Source organism: Pleurodeles waltl, chromosome 5, assembly GCF_031143425.1.
Source record: "Pleurodeles waltl isolate 20211129_DDA chromosome 5, aPleWal1.hap1.20221129, whole genome shotgun sequence".
NCBI classification, from domain to species: Eukaryota; Metazoa; Chordata; class Amphibia; order Caudata; family Salamandridae; genus Pleurodeles; species Pleurodeles waltl.
The window spans coordinates 1500600079-1500626428 of record NC_090444.1 but is presented as its reverse complement, the minus strand read 5'-3'; positions in this window follow the sequence as shown (position 1 = coordinate 1500626428).

The window sequence follows — 26350 nt, the reverse complement described above, 5'->3', positions numbered from 1 at the left end:
CCTCACACATCCATAGGATGTCATGCTTCATCATCGGAACTGCTCCTCGTCAGACCGGCACTGACCCCAAAGGTGAATAAGTGACAGAGGAGATCAAAAGAAATCGTGGTTAAAATTGGCTCTCTAAAACCGCCACTGGGTCAATAGTTTTATTAGACCAGATGGACGGTCAGGACCAAGGTTTGGGGTCACGGCACCACCATTGAAAAAGATCTCCGGGAAAGAGCCCCCCCCCACCAGGGGTGGTGCCCGTCAGACATTGCAGTGCCGGTCTGACGAGGAGCAGTTCCGATGATGAAGCATGACATCCTATGGATGTGTGAGGTTTCTTGAGTCCCCTCTCCCCTCTGATCTACTTGACAATGAATACAATCTGCTGCCACGACTAAGGAAGATTCGGTGCTGTGTCCACTATGGAACCCAGTTTGAGATGGGTCCAGAAGATTGTAAGTGACAATAAAGTCCATCAGTGTCAAATTAATGTTTCTCAAATATTTTGGCTGGAACCAGTTAAAAGGGAAACCGGTCTCAGATTGGTTAAATCATCAGGGGGACCGTTTGACTTCTTTTTAAGTGGGATGACAATAGCCTCCTTTCAACTCTGAGGAAACTCTCCCGACCTAATTATTTAATTTAAAACCTTTTCTAGAAAGGCATAAATTACATCTGAGGTGAGCTGGAGGATTTTGGGAGGGCAAGGGTCTTCGGTAGAGCCAGATGACAACTCCATCAGCAACTTTCTGATCTCTAACTGAGACATCAAGAGCATGGAGGATAACATTTAAGAAGGCTCCTTGTTCACAAAATTTTCAGCTTCTTTTCACAAACCATCTCTACTTCTTTAATGTTCCATCTAGTAACATTTTTAAAGATCTTATCCTAAAAATATCCTGCCACCATACCGCAAAAAGCTGCACATTTTCGAGTGGTTGCTGTGCTGAGGGGTGTATCAAATGTTTAACCATGTTAAAAAGCTACCTAGGTCTATTGTTAGCTGAGTGCATTTTGTCCATATAGTAGGTAGATTCGGCCCTTATAATTAATTGCCTGTTTATACTCCCCAATTAATGCCCTATGCTTATTTTCATCCTGAGTGGTGAGGGACTGTCTCCATTTTTGTTCCTGTGTATGGCATGTCCTATCTAATCGCTTTTAGTTGCTCAGAGAACTAAGGTGTAGATACCCTGGCTCTGTGGTGCTGCTTAGGCCTTTAGGGGGCTACTTTTGTACTGCCTCCCACAACCCAGTATTAAAATCTTCTGGGGTAGGGTTGAGGGAACTAAACGTGTCCACTAAGGCCTCCTCCAAAGGCTGCTTAGCACTCTAGGTGGCGTACCTTATTCCAGCTTCTGTACGTAATGGGCTTTTGAGTAACAAGACTTTCTACCCTCGGAAGGGTCGCTAAATAGGTAATTAGCCTGTGATGGGTCCAGGTAAGCAGGTATGTTTTTCCCACGTTTACCAAAGAGTGGTTGACAAATATCCCATCTAAAGTGTATTCCTCTTTATGAGTAGGACCTACCACTGCTTGGGAAAAGTTAAAACTATTCATGAAATCCAAATAGGTAGTGCAATCCTTTCCTTCCTTATCCTCAAGATGGACATTCATGTGTAATTGAAATTGAAACGTTGCGTTTGGATTACTAACAATCCCATAAAGCCGTCAGGGGCATTTTGAAAACAGCAACAAATCTTATTTTGTTATTCACAGTCTCATACACACTATATTGAAGAATGAACACTTTTAAGTCAAAGGTATTTATCACTAGGGGAACAGTCTGTTTCTAAATACAAATAACACAGCTACTCAGAATATTATCAAATAGCAAGAAAGCATGTTATAAACAACAACATTTTTCTGTTGCAATATTTTCTCAGTAAACTGATTCTGTGTTTGACAAATCTATACTCTGCATGGTGCATCATATCTTTTCCAGCGGGTAGAGCGATTGATGGACAGCTTTATACGACAGCTCCTTTTTAGGCATATTACCGTTAAAAATGCTCATCCCATATTTTAATGCACAGCAGCAGTTAACTGAAATCAAAATAAATAAAAAATACCTAAAAGTTCAAAACATCAGTTAGTAATTACGGAAATTAGCATTTCAATCACTGATTACTGCAATTATAAAACTACTGAAATTGTAATTACCAGCCAGTCTTGATGCAACTGTTTCCAAAATTATAGATTTGACAATATCATAGAAATAGAAATACACATGCAGTTTTTAGTGAAAAATATTATTGCAGCAACAGCAGTTGTGGCCTCACCTGCCAGACAGGAACAGAAAGTAACACCTACAGTTATTGGTGATAAATTGTTGATAACTTCAATACCTTTGTCAGTGGCTTGACTTAGGCTTTGTCCCAAATGTAGAGAGATGAAAATGTACTGTCACATGCAGCTGGGGGATGATATGCTGTGGCCAAAGGAAGTGTGACAGCAGAGGGCCCCTGGGAAAGGAGAGAGGCAATTTATTATAGAAAATGTGGATTGCCATAGTATGAAAGGCCAAGGCACCACTAGTAAACACCAGTACCTACCTTGAACACTGCCCTGTAAGCACTAAGGGATATATTAACAAACGTTTGTGTAACAGAGGACAGCAAGCACAATTGCATTGTGTGATATTGAGAGAGCTGTGAAGTGACATATCCACAAAGATTTGAAGTTCTTCAGCTCCCCTCCTAATATTGAAATACCTGTGGCTGTGCCAAAACCGGTACCGTTGTGCCATGCTGCAAAGGTTCCTGTGTTATAGGCAGGATTGTTTCTCTGCAGGAAAGAACACCATAAATCTTGTAAGGCAAGGAATGTATCATGTATAGAAAGAGGAAGAAACAAGGAAAACTAAAGATATTTCTCCTCGTTACTCTCAATGGGGAAGGCATAGAATTTTGATACACTCTCATGTTTACCATCCTAAGCTCCAATGACTATGGATGAATGCATGAGAATGCCCTTGCTTTTCCTATGGAACACCTTCTAAGTGCAGTTTAACACAATGCAGCTGAAGGGGCATCGTTGCACTAAATATTATTTACCAAGCCAAGCAAGGTGGTGCTAGGTGGCCCTTGCATGGTTCAGTGAATACCAAGTAATATTTTGCGTTGTGGCGGCCCCAAAAATGTGGCTCACCCACGACACAAAATGTTAATAAATCTTGGTCTAACTGCTCTACGACCCTGAGAAAAGGACCCAAGTCAATATTTCTGCAATTCCTCTGTCATTCTTGTGCAAAATTATGTATGATGTATGCAATGTGATTCTAGGGCTTATTTTTTGTGCCAGGTGCTTGGAGTAAGTTTCTTTGTCTGTACTGTTTGGGTCGGGAATGTAATTAAAGTAAGTAACAACTGAAGGTAAAGTTATTGCTAATCACATGGGGTTTAAGGGGTTTCTCATTCTGGTTACCAGAAAGTAAAATTGTTTTCTTTTTTTTGTTTGCATTCAAATACTTTTAGTTGCATGTTCTCTAAATATTCTATGAAGTAAGTAAACTGCTGATACAATAAAATAATTTCCACAAAATAAAAGCTTAAGACATCACAGTGGAACATTTAAGGATGAAGTGGTAAAATATTCTTATGACCACTGGATTGAGAAATGAAAGGGTGAGACCAAAGTATCTAGGTAAGAATAAGCCCATTCCTTTTTCCTGTTTATCAATGTTGCGTTTACACTGGGTCACTGAAGAATTGGGTCATTAGGTGAATACGATGTGAGCCCTTCACAAGTAATACATCTGCAAATTTTTTATAAATGTGTACCAAGTACCCCACAGTAACAAATAACTCTCCGCATAGTGATGCTGAGCATTCCTATGTCTTTTGAAGTGGGTAGTGTGGGTTAGTAACCCACTCAATAAAATATTGTCCAGTCAGGGTTTTTTGTTATAAAAAGGAACATTACTTGTATTGCATGCACACACACATACACACACAAACACACTCACTCTACTAAATACTATGCCTTAATTTCAAATATGTGCAATCAGATACATGGAAATACCTTTGTGACATGCTGATATCATGGTTCACTTCTAGTGGGCACTAAGCTTTATAATCACAATACTACCGCTATACCAGACACAATATCAAAATATATGTGGATGAGCTATCATTATCTATACGGTAGGCCTGTTGGCTTTGTCAGGGTGTCACCACATCCATAACCAGCAACATGGAATAATACATCATTACACCCCCACCAAAGTCAATGTGAACAGTATCAGTATTTATTACAAGTAATTATAATGTAAATGAGGCTAGTTCCAACACTCAGTACTGGAGAATATGGGGTGCTCCTTCCCCACGGGCTTGAATAGTAGATGCTGGGCTTTTTCACTGTGGGCACCTTTGTCTTGTGGCCTTGCGCCGTCTCTTTTAATTTTTGAAGGGTGCACCAGTCCCACAAGTACACCCACAGCCAGGGTTATCTTTCGAGACTGTAAGCCTACCTGCGTTCCCTGGACAGGCACTACACTCTCTTTTGCACCTGCATGGGGGAAGTAAAATTACTGGTCTCTGGCTCCCACCCAGAGGTGAAAATAGCTTGGTCCTCTCAGGGTTTCACTTGCTTCGGATAGGAGGCAGTTTGCCAGTGCACCCTACCCCACCCACAGGCATGGGAATGGAGAGCAGGTAATTCTACCTGCCACTCTCTTTGTTTCCCTGGGAAATCGAGTCACCTGGAATATTTCTGATTGCAGGGGGCCCCAGGGGATGGGAGCTCTGGGGCCTAGGTTGACTTGGAGAAGAGTCACCATGCATGCCCCTTCCTTGGAAATTTGAAATGAAGGTTGTGCTGACCCCTGGTGCCCCCTTTTCCTAAAATTCTACAAGTGAGTTTAAGGAAAACAGAGAGAAGAAGTATGCTTGTTATTTTCCGCCCAGCTCACCCCCTATTATCCCAATCCTTCTGGTGACTAAATAGCTTTTTCATTGAGGAGCCTGGTTTTACTGCTCACATACCAGACTTGTCCTTTGCCCGGGCTCTTGGTGATCTCTCATGCTTGTGGGAGGCTGTGTTCTACAGCCTCTCCACAGTCATCAAGTAGAGCACCCTTTTGCTTCTCTCCCCAGGTTTTACAGCCCCCTGGCTTCTTGAAAGATACCTGTGGGTCATCAGAGTGAAGGGCCTTTCCACAGAAGTTCCATGGTAACAATCCAGGGTCCCGCAGCAGGTCCATTCTCTCATGTTTTTCTCAGGGGCATAAAGTGCCCAGCACGACTGCCCCTGACGAGACACATCCATGCTCTGGCCAGCTAGAGGTAAAGTTCTTCAGTCCATCCTTGTAAGGCATCCTGCAGCTTTTCCTTCAAGTTTGGCATTCTTTCTCACTGTCTGTCCCAGGTCCAGTGCCTCATCAAAAGTGTCTTCCTTGCACAGGGGTTTTCAAGTGGGGTGGAATGTTTTAGATGCCAGGCAACTCTGGCCAGTAGTAGGATACTGCATCTTCATTTTACCCTTGTCCTAACCAGACAAAACCATGTAATCCTTTCCTATAAAGTTTTCAAAGGGGAATCCCTCCGGTGGTTGACTCCAGAGCTCTGGTCTTTCTCCTTTTGAGCCTCACCAGCACAGGTACAGTGTAAGGAGTGAATTAACCAATGCAAATTCCCTCCCCACCTCTTCCTTTCCCTAGGACTGGTTCACACACTGTTAATGACACTATATGGGGAGGCGGAGGAGGCCTTTGAGCCCCTGCTGGCCTAAGTGAATAACCTGGCCTAGTAGTGAAGTGAAAGGTCTGGATTCTGATTCTGATCTAAGCCAGGGAAATAAAAAAGGCACACAGTGACAAAAGGAGTGTAGCTATGATGAAAGAGACTGTAAATCTACACTTGAGATGCATGTTTACCCTAAGGTTTATACCTCACTGTATCCTGTAGGCCTAAGTAGTGTGAAACTGTACATTGGTACAGATTTTGCCTGTAATGTGTAATTCAATTAAGCTCCACAGGCTTTCAGTAAGCACTGCAGCCCTACACTATGAATGTTCACTTGCGTTATAACGCTTACCTCAGGTCCGCATCAATTTTTGAGGTGGACCCTTCTGTAACAGACTACGTCTGCGCAGATACGAGGATGCATAAAATGGTAGTCTCACATGTGCAGCCTTCACATGTGTGCACTCACACTAAAAGTACAAAAAACTGATAGCTGAAAGCAAAAAACTCCAGGGGAATTAAATGGTGGAAACATATTTCCTACAATCAACATGTGTTGCAAAATATAGTCAGGTGATTACATTTACAGACTCATGGTACTAGCCATAAAACTAAAACACTGCCCACTTTTAACCATACCTTAATGGCACAGAGCATGTCAGGCCTTCCCTAGGTGCATTGACTTCACCTTTCCATCACCCCACTAAATGTTCCATCTTTCTAATCATATATGTGCCATCCATCTGGTCATCCTTTCACCATTCTATCCTTTCACCTGTTGATCTCTCTATCAATGCATTCTTTCACCCTTCCAATTTAATCCGCCTGTCTGTTCACATATTCACACATCACTTTATCTGTCCATTCACACTTCCTCCCACTCAGTCACCATACTTTCACCCATCTATTTGACGTTTCACCCATCTTTCATCAATCCTTTGTCCCCTATATATATACATTGTTTACCTTTTCCACCCAACCACATATTTGTCCATCTATATTTGATCACTTTCATTATTCATGTATGAATCAATACTTTCTGTATCCATGTGCCCTGTGACCCCTCCTTCGTCCCATGTGCTCATTTTCCTATCTTTATCCCTTCCATCCACTTATCCATCTGTCTATCCAACCATCCATTTATCCATCCTTCTGTCCTTGCAATCATCAGCCTTCTTTTCACCGTTCCATCATTCTTTCCCCCTTTTGCATTTCTGTACCTCTCCCATATTTGTCTCCCTGTCTTCTTTTCTCATTTTCATGATTTCTCTCTCTCTCTCATTCTTTCTCTATCTCTCGCTCTTCCGTAGTTTACTGGGCTCATTTGTTAGTCCTTGTTTCAGTCATAGTATACATGCTCTGTGTCATTTCTTGACTGTCAGTCTGCTGATATGCCAACAGAAGAAGTCCATGAAGAACTAATCAACCTTTTAGTGGCTCAGCTTATCAGCCTAAGAGCAAGCCTTCACTTTAGATGTTAGAGCAAGAGGTTCACAATGCCACTGGGGACGTATCACTAGAGTATACTCTACACAAGACAAAATAGGGCATGGGAGGCATTTCTCTTGCTTGCATTAGGGGGCAATAGCAACCTTGTTACACCAGTGTATGTTGAAGCACCACATTTATAAACAGACCAAGAAGGGATTGGATTGTTGGTTTGTGGTGGTGAAACCTCATTCAAACAAGAGCCACAATCCTTGTCAGGGTGAACCGCAAAAAGTCACTAAATTAACCTGTGCTCAACCCTCTGATAGCTTGGCACAAAAGCAGTCAGGCTAAACCTAGAGGCATGTGTAAAGTATTTATTCAGCACTTAAACTGCAGTAAAGTGAAAACACAAACTAAGAAAAATCCTACACCAATTCAGAAAAATAGTATTACATTTAATTAATTATTTGACACCAAAATGACAAAAAATCAATCAGAAGAACTGGATGATATGTAATTTTAAAGTTTTAAGGTTAGTACAGTGCCTAAAAGCACAAAGTGCCCACTGTGATTCTCCGTTCAGGCAGACCGTGATGGAGCACAGGCAGGACACAGGTACCTAGTTAGTCCCACTGAGAAGTGTAGGTTACATCCTTGATGTGGAGAATTGTTTTGCACTATGTCACTTCTGATGAGGAGCTGCGAGGGTTGTGATGCCAGGTCCTGCATTGAGTTGAGTCCATTCTGAGGAAACCCACAGTTGGGCCCGGTAGAGTACAGTCTGATGCCAACCCAGGGTACAGGACATGGGGGGCACCTCTTGGGGATCAGGATTCACTCCAGGATAAGCCAACAGCAGGACAAAGGTAAGTCCAGTTGATTTTGCCAGCTGGGCAGATGCAGGGAAGATCACTGGAGCTTGTTTTGTCCCTGTGCTCAGAAAAAAAGGCTGGTCAGCTAGGTATGGGAGTCTCTTTAGGGGTTCTGGTTTCAAGGAGCAGGTCCAATCTTTCTTCATCAGGGAGCAGGGTAAGAGGGCAGTCCTTCTTGCAGCAGGGTAGTCCTTTCAGCTTCAGGCCAGAAGGGCAGTCTTTCTTTCAGCAGCAGGGCAGCAGAGCAATTCTTCCGAGTTCTCCACAGTCATCCACAGGTCCAGAAGTAATCTGAAGTATGGTTCTGAGGATCCTACTTTTTTACTTGGTGCTTGCTTTGAAATGGGAGAAGCTTTTGGAGTTTTTCACCCCCAGAGGTGTTTGTGATTTCCTATCTCACTGCTCTGGTCCCAGTCTGTGAGCAGTCCTATTTGAATAGTGTGAAGTTCTTTGTGTCTGAACTGCGGCAGTGTGACAGATGACAGCTCCACCCCCCCATCAAGTCAGGATGGCCCATCCTGCCAACACCCAGGACCTCTATTGTGATATTGTTGGTAGGACTGGAGTAAGACCATCTGCCAACTACACCTGCTCATATGACCCTGGAAACAGGCTGCAGGACCCAAATGGTCAGGACAAGAAAATGACAACTTTCTAAAAGTGGCATTTTCAGAATTGTGACTTTAAATCTGAATTTACCATTAAAGAGGCTTTTAAATTTCAATCTCTCAGATGCCAAACATGGCATTTCTACCTGTCATCACACAAAGGTTATCATGTATTAAATGTAACAAGGTAACTCAATCTTATTCTATGGGAAGGTAGGCCTTGCAATAGTGAAACACAAACTTGAGAGTTTTTAAATACCAGGACACGTAAAACTTAATAATATATCTTCTACTTTTTAAATATATTGCCCTTTCTGCTTAATGATGTTCTGCACCTACCCTAGGGTTTACATATGTCTTAAAAAAGGAAGATTTGGCCATGGCAGAAGGTTTGCTTTGGCAGATCGAAAAGGCAGGTTAAAAACTGCACGTACTTGTTGCAATTGCAAGTCTGCAACATGTTTAAAGGGATACTTAAGTGGGTGACATTAAGTGCAGCTAGTCCAGTAGTACTATTTAATTCACAAGCCCTTAATACATGTATATCTCTTTACTAGGGATCTATAAGTAAATTAAATATGACAATTGGGTTGCACATGGGAGACTACTGTTGTGCACAGCCCAGTAACTGGGCACAAGTACCCTGGTGCAAAGTGGGATTAGATATTCAGCTAAAATAGTCCTTATAATGTTAGTGTACACTGATAGGGAAACCAGGGACTGGTTAGTTCTGATCATCAAAACCTCAAAACGTTCAGCCGAATCTATTACGGTGCAAATAAATTCAATTGAGAGCACTATAAAAACAACAGTCACGTTCTCAGCATTTAAGAGCCGCCTCCTTGAAATTAATTCTGAACTTAATGAGACTAAGGAAATCTTGACTCAACAGAAGATCTCCAAATTGCAAAAAGATATTAGGAGGTTTGATCGAGAAAAAATCTATCCATATATCAAGGAAGAGTTTGATGCTGATGATCAATATCGTTCATCAGATGAATTCACTGTGTCCAACAAAAAAACTCACAACTACAGCAGCAGTTCTTGATTGGATGGATGGAGTACTGACGATAGCATGCAACAACCCCTTTATAATCATCCACAATACCCTACTAACCAACCTTTTTTCTGGCAACCTCCATATCCATTTTTTCAACCTCGCCCTATATTACCTTACGTGTCTTTTTTAGGCCGCGGCCAGGGCAGAGGAAGGAGCAGAAGGAGAGGCAGACGGGTCCATTGGGGCAGAGAAGAACCACAAATGGTCACCTGGAGTCAGGGCAAGAACCCCCCACGAGGACCTAGTGGTTAACTTATCTGACAGACAACTCTCGGTATATGAATCAAAAGCCCTGAATAGAGGATTAGGTTTTGTCCCCACACCTACTGAGGATCCTTTCCATTTGAACTGTGAACTCTCCCAGTTCTTCAGGAAAATACGACTTCATTTTTTCTTTTTAGATCGTCCTTTGGCCCCTGGGATTGAGGACACTGGTTTAAGAAAACCATCCACTTTTGTTCCTCCATAACATTCTCTCCCATGCGAGGTCTTGGCATTTGAGAAAGCTGTTATGGCGGACCTTGATTCAGGCCAAGAGGCCATTTATTAACCTACCGTCCACTGAGAGGAAGGCCTTGAAAGATCTATGTTCAGATCAGTCAATTGAGATAAAACCAGCGGACAAGGGAGGTGCAATAGTAATCATGAATACCTCAGACTATAGACATGAATGCCTTCGTCTCCTGAGTGACACAACATACTATGCTCCCCTTGCTTGCGACCCCACTTATGATTTACAATCACAAATTAGGAGTATGATTGAAGAGGCTCGTAGCAATTCATGGATCTCCCCTAAAGAAGCGGAGTTCCTCGACATGGCACACCCCCGTACCCCTTATTTCTACTGCCTGCCCAAGATACACAACGGTACCTTTCTCCCTCCCGGCCGCCCCATTGTATCAGGCATTGGTTCGGTGTTGGAGCCCTTGTCTGTCTTTTGTGACTTTTTTCTCCAACCACTGGTGAAAGATTCAAGTACCTTTCTTAAGGACACAAAACATGTCCTGAATCTGATTGAAACCATTAACTCTAGCATCTAAGTTCAAGCCCTCATTACTTTGGATGTAGAGGCCCTGTATACTAACATCCCTCAGGAAGCTACTTTACAAGTTGTGGAGTCTGCTCTCCTTGGAAGTTTATGGTCATCTCCGACCCCGGTTCAGTTTGTGATGCAATGCGCGACATTAGCTATGAAAAATAACTTTTTTCAATTTGAAGAGTCTCCAAAGATTCAAAGTACTTCTATGGGCAGCACGTTCGCACCAAGTCTGGCCTGTTTGCATATATGTAACTTTGAGAGAATGTTTATCTTACCAACATCCAATCCCTTTTACGATAACATCACACTGTGGCGGAGATATGTAGATGATATTCTCATCATTTGGCAGGGTCCCCTCGAGGATGTAGATAACTTTACTCACATTGACAACGGCAAACTTACAACTGACACCTTTCACAAGAGTACCGACCATAACAGCTTACTTCTGTACGATAGCCATCACCCTAAGGCCCTGCATGACAATCTACCTGTTGACCAATTTCTTAGGTTACATCACAACTGCAGTTCAGTCCAATCTTTTGACATTCAGGCTCTTGACCTTGAACAAAAACTGACCAATCAACGTTATCCTAAGAATATCATCAATCCTGCTTATAAGAGGCCTTGTAATAATTATAGAGATGCACTATTGGCACCTGTGCTTAGGGAACCGGAAAATCGTTTAATGTGTGTTTCCATGTTCACCCCTCTGTCCAACTCTGTGAAAAAACTCTTCAGTAAATGTTGGAATATCGTACAGAGTGACGGCCCCCAGATCCCGAGGCCTCTGTGGGCTTTCAAAAGATCTCCCAATATACGAGATTTGGTTGTCCACACACGTCCTCGCCCACAACAGGACTCAGTAAGAGTATCGACTTTATGGAACTTGCCTCCGGTCACTGGACATTACCCATGTGGCTCCTGTAACGTGTGCCCACTCACTAAACGTATTGACAGACTGGACTTGAATCATTTTGGTACTTGGTACTTGAACAAACATACTACACACAACAGTGCATCTATTTGATCTCCTGTCCTTGCAATTTGAAGTACATTGGTATGACAACCCGTCCGGTAAAACAGAGAATCAACGAACATCAGAGCAACATTAGATGCTCCCGCATTACAACAAAACTAAGTTTGCACTTTTTAGAAGCCAACCATGGCCCTGACGATATGTGGTGGATTGTACTACAGGTGCCGAGACATAACAGTAACAATCCCAAAAATGTATTTAAAATTGAACAACGATAGGTGTTTAGACTCAAAACTTATAGTGAAGGTTTAAATGACGAGATTCCTTGGAATACTTTGACATCCTAATTGTCCCTTCATCTTGATCGTAAATCCTCACACCTTCCTTATAATCCATGGATTGATCTGAAGCCTGATATTAATTATTGAACGTGGGCCTTGTCTCTGAAGTGCCTGTGTAGATCATTTGATTTATGGACCCTTACTTTCTTTCTCTTTCTCCTATAGGTCATCCCTATATTCAGCTATTTGAGCTCAGTCACGAGCTGGTATGTTTGGCAGCTTTGTTATATTTTAACCATTTGCGCCTCATTCTCAATATTTTCTTTGTATTTTAGATGGCTCTGTTTTATACAGCATTTGACTGGGGCATACCACCACTAGTAAGAGGGCCGCCATCATATTACAACAAGAACTTGGCAAATAGTCCCTCTTTGATTTTTACTAACCCACATCCAGCAGAGTTATGTCTACGCTTGCTGGGTTATAAAAACAAGACGGTACATTCCGTCCTTTCTTTTATAACAATGGAGCGTCCACGCGCTGATGTGAGCCCTCATATTAGATGCAGGACCGGGCTTATAGCAATTAGGTCCTTCCTTGCCCATCGGAGCAGATGGGGCTCGATGTTTCAAGATGGCCGCCGGACATGAGAGAAGTCCCTCTTCTATTTTCATGACCTTTCCGGGTCGTAACGAGTTGGCTGCTTCCGGATTCAGACGCGATCGGACACATCTGCACACTTGCATATAAGCAGCCCTTACGCGCTGCACCAGCGTCTACAGGTGCGCAGCAGAGGGCAGGTCTCCAGTTCGACCGGGGGGAAGAAAAAGTAAGTCTGCTTTAGACAGAGGGTTTGCAATATTTGCCTCTCTTCCTACGAGGTCCGTTTTGGGAATGTACATGTCGTTTCTTTTGACTGATGCTCTGCCTACTCTTAACTTGACTTCTATAGGCTTCATTGAGCTTAAATCTCATGACTACTTTTATCGTTACCTACACTATATCGTAGCGAGTTCTCTCGTGTACATAGGGTCCAATGTTTGGACTCTGTACCAGCACCTTTGATTATGACATTGGCTCCAGATAGCAATTAGTCCTTTCATTAAGGTCTTGGTCTTAATTTACTGATACTGAACTTTTGACAGTTTAAATTCTATCTATAAGTCAAATGACTAGTTTCACAATTGTGAATTTGGCGCTTCCTTCCATTGTCTTCAAACTATCAATATATCAACACACATTGCATTTGTTTGTTACCATGTTCTTTTCATGACTAGTAATTCTCCTTTGGTTGAGGCTAGCGCATTCCTAGGAAGCTCATTCTCGACTATGGGATGGTAAGCCTTTCTTTAATTTTCGTTTGTGGCACTCTGGGGAGTTGTTTGCTGTGATTGCACCACACCGTGCGTCCCTTTTTACCTTTGCACTAATGTACATTTTTCCTTTCACTATTATGCAGGGCGACTGATTGACCAACTGACGTTGACAACTTTTCTTCATTCTGTAAGTGACATTTTAGCACTTTTTGTTGCATTTTTGAATAGGAGAAGTAGTTGTCTGGGTCCTGATGAAGCGTCATGGGATCATTTGTTGACCATCAAGACGCGAAACATGTTGACCATAATTTGACAGGATTAGGTACACTACCTTTTTTTCTCTGTAGAGTGTAGTGGAACATTATTCCTGCATGCACTCTGTATGAATTTTAATCTTGGCCTGAACCTTTCCCCTGATTCATCAAAGTGATGTTTAAGGCTCAGAGCTAATTTTAACCTTCTCATTCTCTCCTACACATATTCACATATCTTTTTCACAGTCAGTACTCATTTCAGACCCCAATCTGGCAAATTGCCTTCGGTTTAGTACCATCCTTGTTGTCTGGGTGGTCCGCCAGACATTGCAGCACCGGTCTGACGAGGAGATAGCCCAGTGATGAAACTTGTCACCCTATTGGGTGCTTGAGGGCTCTACTGATATCATTGATATCTCTGACTGATCCCGAACCTGCATTCTTATCACTCCTTAATTTTTTGGAACAGTGTACTTTTCTATCTTACACTGATACGGAAAGTCAGTCTGATTTACTTTTTTGTCTATAGTGACACTCTATTATACACATAGGGAGAGAACTGCCTTAGAGGGCAGTTTTGCTCCCTTTTGGCCTACAGGGAACATTGATTTGTACTATAAGCTGTGCGGGAACATCAATTCTGTAATTTCCAAAATTATATCTGTACACTTTATGGGCCATTCATGGCTATTGTATTTTGCTGTCTCAATTTGGGATCAGAGCCTATGCTTTTTGTCACCCTGCTGTGCCCAATTAATTAAAGTTCTCTTCTGCAGCAGGAACAAAGGCAGCTCCACACAAAGAAGCAATTAACAGTGCTTCACCCAGCGCCTGAGGGGGAAGGGGGTGGGTCGGAATGATCTACATCAATCACCTAGCTGTAATCCTGTACTAGAGATGGGCCTCCCAGCCAATTGAACAAGGGAGAAAGCCCAGAACACAGGAGCCAACCCAGGAAGGACATTCTCTTGGAACGTTTGGCATGCAGGACCCTGACAGTGATGTCAATGGAAGGTAGAGCTCAGACCCCAAAAGTAGATGTGACCAGCAACTCCTAGATGACACTATTTTGGACAGTCCCAGCATGCTGTGCAGGGGGGTTGGAACATGGGTGGAAAAGTGACATAGCTCCCTAGGATTAGCCAGGTTTGCCTGACTTCTGGAAACGTATTCTTCAGGATACCCAGCATCTTCAAGAGGGCACTTCTTTGAAGGTGAGGAGGGTTGCTGCAACTGCCCCTGGTGGATAGAGCTCACTGGAGCTCACACCAAGAGTAGAATGAGTTGAAATTGGCCCAACAGAACCCGAATTATGGCATTTAAACGTTTGGTGACCGTTGACCCTTTTATCACATGGAGAACGTGAAGCTCTGCTGTATCATCAGGGAAATACCTCCAGGGTGGTCGACATCACAAACGTTTTATCCGTTTTGTCCCCATGGAGGGGGAGTGCATGAGTCCCCTCCCCTGACTTCTGTAAATGCCTAGGGGACCCAATCTCCTTGGTGTGCTCTATTCTAGGGGGCTGGGGCCCCATCCCTGACCCCCCCAACAGGCCATAATTGATGGGGGAGTGCTGTTGTGCTCCCCCAAGTGTGGTCAGCCATGTCTGTGTGGCGAGAAGGAGGCCACCACAAAAAGCCACCCCTGTCTGCATGAGTGGGCAGTCAGAGAGACCTTGCTGGCTCCTGTGGCAGCACAGAAGAGTGGTGCCAGGGTGGGGAGCTGGTAGGAGCAGCCGGGGTGGGATCCCTGGGCTCCCCCAACATGGACAAATTGAGAGATGCCGGGTTGGGACCGGGAACCCCTAAAAACAGGGACAAAACAAGGAAAAACCACAACCACAGCTCTCCCAGCTTTGTGGGAGAGCCTCTAATAAAATATGCATTGCTCCTGAGGGAGCACCCCATAATGCCCTCTGGGCTGGATCATTGTTCATTGTTTTGGCCCCAATTTAGGTTGTGTCTCCCTTTGTGGTCGCCCAGTATGGGGTGCAGCCTTTCCCCAAAAAGGACTTGAGGAGTCCTTACTCTAAGTTGCATTGGACTCAAAAACACTAACCCCCCCTATAATTTCCCAATAGATTTTAAGCACTCCCAAGGCTGGAGCTTTTGCTCTACATGCGGGAGTGCTGCACCTTCTAGGGGCTATGTGCACTGTTGCAGTTATTATGGCTGGAAAGGAATGAAGGTCGTTCAAGGAAATGTTTCTCTTGAAGCATTCTCTAGAGGTTGGAACTATGGTTGCTATGTAATGTCATTGCAATGTGATGCTCCATAGGAGCTGCTTTTATAATTACAGTATTATGGTTGAAAATATTTTTTAAAAGACACATAACAAAGGTTTTGCTTTTGATCAATGCTTTATTGGTTTCACATAAATATGACAATGATAACTGCTCACAGTTAATACATTTTAATAGCCTTAATAAGTGCATTTACACAGAATATTTGTTTTAATAATTGCATTTATGTGTGAAATTATGGTTTTAACATGTGAATTGTTGCTCTTCAACCTTCACAAAACAAATAAACTCACTTTATATGTTTGTGTGGCCCCGTTAGGGGATCAAAGATGGTTATATAGTGCCATCTCTGGTATCTCATATCTGCCAATGTACATATTTGTAAATTACTGCATAGTAATTAGTAGTGTATGTGTATAAAAATGTACTTCCTTTTCTAAAGAAAAAGTACTCACTAGACCTTCATTCTATTGGGTGTTAATATTGCGTGCAAATGATAGTGATTACTAGCGCACACCACCTCCCCTGAATAGGTCTTGGACTGCTTTGCCTCACTACCCTACAATGGGGTTCTTGATTCCCAGTTGTGGGAATTGTGGACATATTACCTGCGCAGGTCACACAACTAATGACCCGATTTCCTACACAGACCCACTCAGGCAATCCCAACATCTCCATGTGTGACCTGAGGTCTACCTCCTTCAAGATAGTGTGCTCCAGGTCTTTACCCAACAGACAATCTGCAGGCATGACAGGGCTCACAGGTACTTTTGGAGAACCCTAAACTCCCCCTCAAAGGGAATCAGTGCTACCGGTAGATGACACGCAGTTGTTTGCAACTATGACTTGGTGGAATGTGTTAGGGTGGACCTGTTCTGTTGTTGAGACTAGCTGACAGCTTACAGTAGTCATGCTGACTCTTGTGTTCCTCAGAGCCTTCACCCATTCCAAAATGATGGTAACCCACTGCCTATATATGGAAGCATTAGCAGGTATATGAGCTTTTGGTACCATCTCCTTATCCCCTAGGAACACTAGGGTCACCTTTGTCTGCTCCCAAAGCTAACTGGGACCTGCTCCTTCCCAAGTGCTTCATTCACCAACACAGGTTTCTGCCCCGCTGTGTCCTCTTGAAAACTTTGGTGTCTCCCTTGGAGTGCCCATATTTATAGCACTGAGGGCCTCACTTACAAGAACTGACACATCACTACATTGTAGCAGCACTGCCTCAAAAAAAGTATGTCAGTTCAAAAAGGTTTATGACATCATTGATGTGTCGTTGACGGTGCACCTTGGTGCAGGCTTTCAGGATGTTTCAGAAATACTTGTGCATCTGAGGGAAGGATGCTGCAATGCCACCACTCAAAAACTGACACATTGCTGATGTTGCCATCAGAACTGATGCAACTTCAGCAATGCATCAAAAATTGAGGTGATTTGTCAGTGCAGATTGATGCATGGAGCCTAATGTGTGAGGAACAATGTAAAAGACTTTAAAATGGTGGACTATCACCATCTGCACTTTTACAGTGGTCCTGGATGTAAGACCTAATGTATACAGTATGACTATGTGTCATAGTACAGTGGGCATAGTCTATATATGTGTATGCAGAGACCTGAGTATGTGTGACATAGTGAGGGATAGTATAATGTAAGTGAATATAAGTATGTTTTGGAATGTGAAGTGGTAATATGTGTATTACCTTCCTTATGTGTGTACTTACCTGTTGTCCTTTGCAGTACACAGACCTGGGCTTGGGGACCCATTTCTCCTTGGAGAAGTGACAATCCTGGCCTGTCCTTTGCAAAACGTACACAACTTCACATTGTCTTGCTGTAGTGGATGATGGGATCATAGGTGCCATGGTCCCAGCTTGGTCAAGGGGTCCTACAACATGATTGGCACATGTGTAGACCTACTATAAACAGTGGGAAGGTACAAAACAGACATCTTCCAGCATGTGAAGTGACTTCAGATGGCGAGGCTCCTATTTTAAAGCCACTGTGTCAATCCCTAGGCCTGGGTTTTGGTGGCATAGGAATTCTAACGCATTGCAGGCTATGCATGATGCATGATGCATGTGGAAGAAGCATCGAAAGAGGAAAATATTGTAAATACCACAGTGTCAGGTATTAGTGACTTTTCTGACAAAACGCCCACTGTGCATACATTAAAATGTACATGAGGCAGCCGGGTCCAGCACAGGTTTTTTTTTAAATCAGGGCCAGGAAAGTGACGCATTTGGCCTTTGTACAGATGGAGCTAGGACTGTGCTGCTGCTGTGTCCAAAAACATTATGGAACAGCAGTGCAAGCTCCTGTAAATAAGCCCCTGCATACATTGGGGGACAAACTCACAGTCTGTCAAAAAAATCTTCCTTGGTTCAGATTGGGACTTGTTACCACTGTTTCCTTGGGAATGATTTTGGGGGGCTTTTGCAAACTCCTTACTTTTATGTTTTTCTCCCTCTCTTTCTTCTGGTGGGACTGCTCACCAGCCTTTTGGAAGTCCCCCCAAGTTGCCTTTTTCAGCAGTCCTGCTACTCAGCAAGCTTCCTAGGGTCAATCAGCTTACCATCCAGTAGGTACAGGTGCAGCTCTGTAAAACAAATATTGAGTATGTGCCCTTGAGAATCACGTTGTACAGCCCCTCATAATCATTGAGCTAGCTGCCCCTCACCCAGCCCTTCGGTGGCTTGCTGGAGTTGTTCAATAAATCCACCCAAGACTAATTTAGGAGCTTGTGGCTGTCCTAGAACCTCATGGTGTACTTTTTAGGGGTCAGCCCAAATTTAGCTACCAGGATCGCTTCCATTGGGATGATGCTAGTTTGGTCCTCTACTTCTAGGGTCAAAGGTGTGTCCCTCCCCACTGCAGGCATATGCTTCCACAGACCACCCCACCCCTCATCAGTGCTCCTTTAGGATTTTGGGTACTCTCAGGGTTACTTTTAAGCTGAAAACCATTTATTGATTTCACCTCTCACCACATCACTGGATCCTAGGACTTTCGATATATGGACCTTCCTGTCCTCCTCAGCCACTCAAGGTATGCTGCCACCAATGCTGCAGGAGTCCGCTTGTTTTGGCTTCAGTTCCAATTCTTTAAAGCTCCTTTTATGATCCAACTGCTCCAAAACAAGTTTCTTTTCCACAAGTGGCAGTTCATTCTCTATTTCTAGTTTGGTCATCTGCAGCTGAAACTCCCTCTTCACCTTCCTGTCCCCCAGCAGGTCATGTGAGTATACACTGATTTCTGCTCTAGAAAGGAGCTCAACTGAGGATAGGGGTCATCCTTGTCCACTGAAAGCTCCATTTTTGGTTGATGTCCAGGTCCTGTTCCTGCTTATCCAGATCATTCTCATCATCTTGCTCCCCTGTGACTATTCTCTATTTCAGCTCAGCCACAGTGAGAATGTTCAAGTTGGCCAGCTTATACTCCATTACTGCAGGTATGGTTTCAGACATTACATTATTTATGTGTGGTGGTAGTTGTGAGAAGGTAGCCTCTTTCTAGCATTGCTACTCCTACTTTAGGCCAGTTTGTGAGTATATGTCAGTGTGTTTTTATTGTCTCAATGGGATCCTGCTAGCCAGGTCCCCAGTGCTCATAGTAGAAACCCTATTTGTCAGTGTGTTGTATATGTCTCACTGGGACCCTGCTAGCCTGGACCCCAGTGCTCATAGTTTGTGGCCTGAATGTGTATACCTGTGTAGTGCCTAACTGTGTCACTGAGGCTCTGCTAATCAGAACCTCAATGCTTATGCTCTCTCTGCCTTTAAATATGTCACTATAGGCTAGTGGCCACTTTTACCAATTTCAATTGGCACACTGGAAACCCCTATATTTCCCTAGTATATCGTGCCTAGGTACCCAGGGTATTGGGGTTCCAGGAGATCCCTATGGGCTGCAACATTTCTTTTGCCACTCATAGAGAGCTCAGACAAACCTTTACACAGGACTGCCACTGCAGCCTGAGTGAAATCATGCACATGTTATTTCACATCCATTTCCACTGCACTTAAGTAACTTATAAGTCACCTATATGTCTAACCTTCACTTGCTGAGGGTTAGGTGCAAAGTTACTAAGTGTGAGGACACCCTTGCACTAGCAAAGGTGCCCCCACATAGTTCAGGGCCATTTCCCCGGACTTTGTGAGTGCGGGGATACCATTAGACGCGTGCACTACATATAGGTCAATATCCATATGTGACTTCACAATGATAACTCCGAATATGGTCATGTAAGATGTTTAAGATGATGGAATTGTCCCCCCCCCATGCCAAATTTGGTACTGGGGTGCCCATTCCATGCATCCCTGGTGCTCCATTATGGACCCTGGGTACTGCCAAACCAGCTCTCTGGGGTTTTCTCTGCAGCTCCCACTGGTGCCACCCCACAGACAGGGTTCTGCCCTCCTGGGGTCTGGGCAGCCCAGTCCCAAGAAGGCAGAACAAAGAATTTCCTCTGAGAGAGGGTGTGACACCCCCTCCCTTTGGAAATAGGTGTTAAAGGCAGGGGAGGGGTAGCCTCTCCCAGCTTCTGGAAATGCTTTGAAGGGCACAGATGGTGCCCTCCTTGCATAAGCCAGTCTACAATGGTTTAGGGAACCCCCAGTCCCTGCTCTGGCGTGAAACTGGACAAAGGAAAGGAGAGTGACCACTCCCCTGTCCATCACCACCCCGGGGGTTGTGCTCAGAGCTCCTCCAGTGTGTCCCAGACCTCTGCCATCTTGGATCCAGAGGTGTGAGGGCACTCTGGAGGCCTCTGAGTGGCCAGTGCCAGCAGGTGACGTCAGAGACCCCTCCTGATAGGTGCTTACCTGACTAGGTGGCCAATCCTCCTCTGAGGGTTATTTAGGGTCTCTCAAGTGGGCTTTTCCTCAGATAACGACTTGCAAGAATTCACCAGAGTTCCTCTGCACCTCTCTCTTTGACTTCTGCTAAAGATCGACCGCTGACTGCTCCAGGACGCCTACAAAACTGCAACAAAGTAGCAAGAAGACTACCAGTGACATTGTAGCACCTAATCCTGCTGGCTTTCTTGACTGTTTCCTGGTGGTGCATGCTTTGGGGCTGCCTGCCTTCATCCTGCACTGGAAGCCACAAAGCAATCTCTCGTGGGTCGATGGAATCTTCCCCCTCCTTCAGCAGGCACCAAACTTCCGTGTCACCAGTACTCTGGGACCCCTCTCATCCTGACGAGCATGGCCCCTGGAACACAGGTGATAGACTCAAGTGACCCAGACTGTCCATTGGTCCAACTGTCCAAATTTGGAGGAGGTAAGTCTTTGTCTCCCCTCTCCAGACAGTAATCCTGTGCACTGCGTGAACTGCAGCTACATGGGCTTCTGTGCACATTTCCATGAAATCCTGCATGCACAGCTGAGCCCAGGTCCCATGCACTCTGTGCTGTGATGCTCAGCTCCCTGAGTTGATCTCCGGTGTTGTGGGACCCTCTTCTGCAGCGTTGAGATGAATGCTGTGTTCAGACTTCTTGAACCTGTGTTCAAGGATTTCTGTGGGCGCTACCTTCTTGTGCGTGGGCTCCCTACGTTGTTGTGGGCTCCCTCTGTCTCTTCTCCCAAGTGACAACATTCTGGTCCTTCCCGGACCCGGGCAACACCCATTTTCTTTAACTGCAACTCTTGCAGCTAGCAAGGCTTGTTTGCAGTATTTTGCAAAGGAAACAACTCTGCATACTCCAGAACTCCATGGGACATCTTCTGCATGAAGGAGAAGTTCCTAGCACCTTTTGTTGTTGCAGAATCTTCAGCTTCTTCATCTGGAGGCAGCCATTTTGCACCTTTATCCGGGGTTTAGTGGGCTCCTGCCTCCCTGGACAATTTTGTGACTCTTGGACTTGGTCCCCTTCCTTTGCAGGTCCTCAGGTCCAGACATACATCTCCAGTGCTTTGCAGTCTGTTGTGGTCTTTGCAAAATCCTCTTTCACAACTTTAGTGTGTTTCTGGGGAAATAGTAGTACTTTACTCCTACTTTCCATGGTCTTGGGGTGGGGTATCTTGAACACCCTTAGTGTTTTCTTACACATCCAGTGACCCTCCACACACTACACTAGCCTAGGGGTCCAAATGTAGTTTGCATTCCACTTTCTTAGTATATGGTTTTTGTTGCCCCTAGGCCTATTGCATCCTATTGTATTCTACAGCGTTCACACTACTTTCTGACTGTTTTACTTACCTGATTTTGGTTTGTGTGTATATTTTGCATATTTTACTTACCTCCTAAGGGAGTATATTCTCTGAGATATTTTTGGCACATTGTCACTAAAATAAAGTACCTTTATTTTTAGTAACTCTGAGTATCGTCTTTCTTATGATATAGTAGTACCTATATGCTATAAGTGGTATACTAGGAGCTTTGCATGTCTCCAAGTTCAGCATAAGCTACTCTGCTATAGCTACCTCTATCAGCCTAAGTTGCTAAAACACTACTAATCTACTAATAAGGGATAAGTGGACCTGGAACAAGGTGTAAGTACCATTGGTACCCACTATAAGCCAGGCCAGCCTTCTACAGTAGTTTAGCACAAAATTATAGTATGGCACTGCACAAACCCAAGTCCAAATCCTGAACACCAGTGCAAGACATGGTATCACTGGTTAAGGGGGGAGCAACCCTTCTCAAGCAGCAGCGCAATTCTTTTGTGAAGTCACAGGCAAACCCTAAATTAACCGGTGATCAGCTCTCGGGTAGCTTGGCATACAGCAGTCAATCTGAACTCAGAGGCAATACGTAAAAGTATTTGCGCAACACGTAAAACAGTAACACAGTAACATAGTGAAAACACACAACAAATGAATTCCACATTAGTTGAGAAAAATAATTTTTAATAAATAAAACATGGGCAAAACACAAACATATAAACAGAAGATCTGGATGTATTCAACTTTAAAGATCTTAGTAACAATAGTGCCCTGAAGCACAAAGCACCAGCTGGGGGATATTTGGTTGTGTTGGACACAGAACAAAGTCACAAGTTCAAGCCGATTGCAATGGAGCGTGGTCAAGCTAAAGGACCTAGATTAGGCGCTGAAAAAAGTACCTTAAATCATGGTTTGTGGAGAATTGGGTAGGTTAGGATCCAAGATGTGTCATCCAGCTGAAGTGATGCATTAGTTTTGAGATGCGGCTAGGCAGCAGTGTAAGGTCTGCCACTGAGGTTGTGGTGCATAGCCGGTGAAATTCTTCAGTTCTGAGGTGCTACAAGGCTGCGATGTGGAGTCATCTTAGAGGCTGCTGTTAACAAGGGATGCAAGGCCTGCAAGCTGTGGTTCCAATGAGGCGACAGGCTTCAATGCGGGTTGTTGAGATGGTTCTGATCTATGCAGCATTGGCATTGAGTCAGCTCTGCTGAGGGTTATGTCTGCAGCACAGCAGAGGTGTCAGTTCTACTAGATCCATAGAGGCTGGTAGGCCACCTTAGGCCCACATCTAAAGGTCCAGGAATGAGGTGGCACTACTTTGCAGGGTAACCTTACAGCTAGCAGAGTCCAGGTGTTGGATTCAAGGTGGTTGGAACCTTCTGTCCCTGAGGTTCTAACCAAGAGGCCAGCCAACTAGCCTTTGGAGTCACTTTGGGGTTTTGGGTTCAACAGATGCAGGCCCATACCTTCTCACCTAGGCAAGAGGGCAGCAAGTCAGCACAGCAAGGCAGCAGTTATTTAGAGAAGCACGCAGTCCTTCTTCCTGGCAGAGTATGCACAGGTCCAGAAGCGTACTGAAGTGGTAGTTCCTGAGGTCCAATATTTATAGCTGGTGCCCTTCTTCTGGGAAGTGGAAGAAGCTTCTAGAAATTATGCTTGACATCCCTAGGCATCCTGCCTTCTCTGTCCTGGCTCCAGACTAAAGGCTGTGCTGCTCTTTGTGGCAGGACACACCATATTTAAGTGTAAGTAGGGCTTTGACCAGCTCCGACCTTCCATCCTGCCAATGATGGCCCATCCATGCACCTAAACTCTCTTTTGTAGTTGGCTATCTATGAGGGATGCACAAAGCTCAACTGTAAGCTATACCAAGTCAAGTGCCCCAGAGATAGTTTACAGGCACTAAGACCCTCATTATGACAATGGCAGTAAATCCCACTTACTGCCACGCTGACTGCTGCCAACATATCGCCGCAGAGGATATCCGTTCACCATATCATGACACACACACACCAATCCGTCACTATTCAGACACAAGTCTGTCACACCAAAGGTCAGTGATAAACTGGTGGTATCAAAACCCACACCGTTATGTCAACAGAACAACGCCCACAACATTATGACCCGCGAATCACCACAGCGGACATTCAATGGCGGTAAACCATTGGCAGTGCATACGGCCGAGCTCAAAATACAGACACACATACAAAACAACACCGCATTGGACAATTCAAACAACACACACCTGACACACATACACACACCACATCCACACCACTATAAAACACACACCTACCCACACTACCCACAACCCTTTACGAATACAAACAATTGCCATGAGATAGACACCATGACCACAGACAAGACTAGAGCCACACACCACCATCACCTATACACCACCCACGCACCTCACAACACACACCCCAACACATCACCTTACGCACCCTCACCTACACAACTCACACAACGCCCATGGCACCACAAAAACACCCCAGATTCTCTGAGGAGGAGCTGATGGTCATGGTGGAGAAAATCATCAGGGTAGAGCCACAACTTTTTGGAGTACAGGTGCAGCAGATATCCATTGCTAGGAAGATGGAGCTATGACGGAGAATCGTGGACAGGAGCAACACATGGGACAGCAACCAAGAACAAGGGATGACATCAGTAAGAGGCGGAACGACCTACGGGGGAAGGTACGTTCCATTGCAGCAAGACACCAACTCGCTGTACAGAGGACTGGCGGTGGACCCCCACCTCCTCCCCCACAACTAACAACATGGGAGGAGCAAGTCTTGGCAATCATGCATCCTGAGGGCCTGGCAGGAGTAAGAGGAGGACTGGACTCTGTTAAGTCAACTCTTTACTACTATCACCCCCTACCTACATGCCATCACATGCCCCCACCCTCATCCTCACCCTCACTCCCATCACTCCACCAGTTCCCACACACCCCACCATCACATCTCTCTCATCCCAGTGCCATGCCCTGCATGCCACACTAATGCATGGACACCTATCACTAAAGCATGCACACTAAAGAGAATCAGCTAGCCCTCCACATACCAACTCACAGAAGTGAATTCTGCCAGGGCAAATACAACCAAAGAGGCAAGCCACCCAGGCACAATATGTCACACACTGAAACAATAACACTGCATTTACATCCACACAGGTATCCCAGCTAATGTCAATGGAGAAGAGGTGCCAGCAATTTCCAGTCCCCCCACATAAGAGGCCCACAGTGATGACAGCAGCTCTGGCCTTCTGGATCTGGACGACCAACCCGGCCCATCAGGGACCTTTGGACAGTTGGTTACTCAGGCACAGTCACACACCACCACAGAGCCTCCCCCCTCGGGAAACACCACCAGAGCACCCACCCAGCATACCCACACCTCTGTCCCCAGGACACATCAATCAGCAGTGTGTCCACCACTACAGGGACACCAGGGCACACCTCAAACCCAAGACAATCAGGAACCTGGGTTAGTGGCACTGGGCACAAGGTTCAGGGGACAGAGGCACAGGACAACAGGGAAGCTTAGAGGACTGCTGTGCGCCAGTGGGAGGACAGGCTCAGGGAACCGACTCCCCAGGAGGCACTCACTGAGATCCTGGGAGCATACCAACATTCCCAGGATATGCGGGGTCAGATCCTGGACAACATGCAGGAGACCAGGCAGCTGCAGGAGGGACAGTACCAGGGGATCAGGGAGGACTTGAAGGCCATTAACACCACCCTGGTCTCCAATGTAGGAGTGCTGGCAGACATGGCCAACATTATGAGGGAGGCAGTCTCACAACAGTGGGCCCCTGCCACTAGCCAGACTACTGAACTGCCCTCCACCTTCGCTGCCACTAGTGGACAGGAGGCCCCACCACAGAACAACAGGCCACCAGTACCCCTTCCCCTGCAGAAGGAGAACCACCCAGCACATGTTTCCTGCGATCCAGGCAGAAGCCAGAGACTATTGCCAAGACCCCCACCAGGAAATGAGACTCTCCTGATTGTCACCCTTGTGTCCCACTCTGTCACCCTGTCCACCTTGAACTGCCATTGCTCCCCTTCCTATGCACCTGTGCTACAAATAGACTGGAACAAAACCCTGGACTTTCCTCCATCATCACCTCAACCCATTGCACTTGCCCTTTTTCTCCTTAGCACTGCAATAAACACACGTTGAAATATGGAGTATGTGAAATGATTTAAGTATGTATTTGTTTAACAAGGTTCAAACACTGCAAATCAACTCTACAGTAATGTGCACATAGGATAGACCTGTAGTTGGCTGCAGTGAACACAACAGGAGCGATAGTGGGGCACCAACATCTGCAAAAAGAGTTGCCAAAGGGTACAGTGAGTGGGCATGGGAGTGGGAAATCGCAGCCTGCCAGTGACAATGTGAAACAAGAAAATGACAA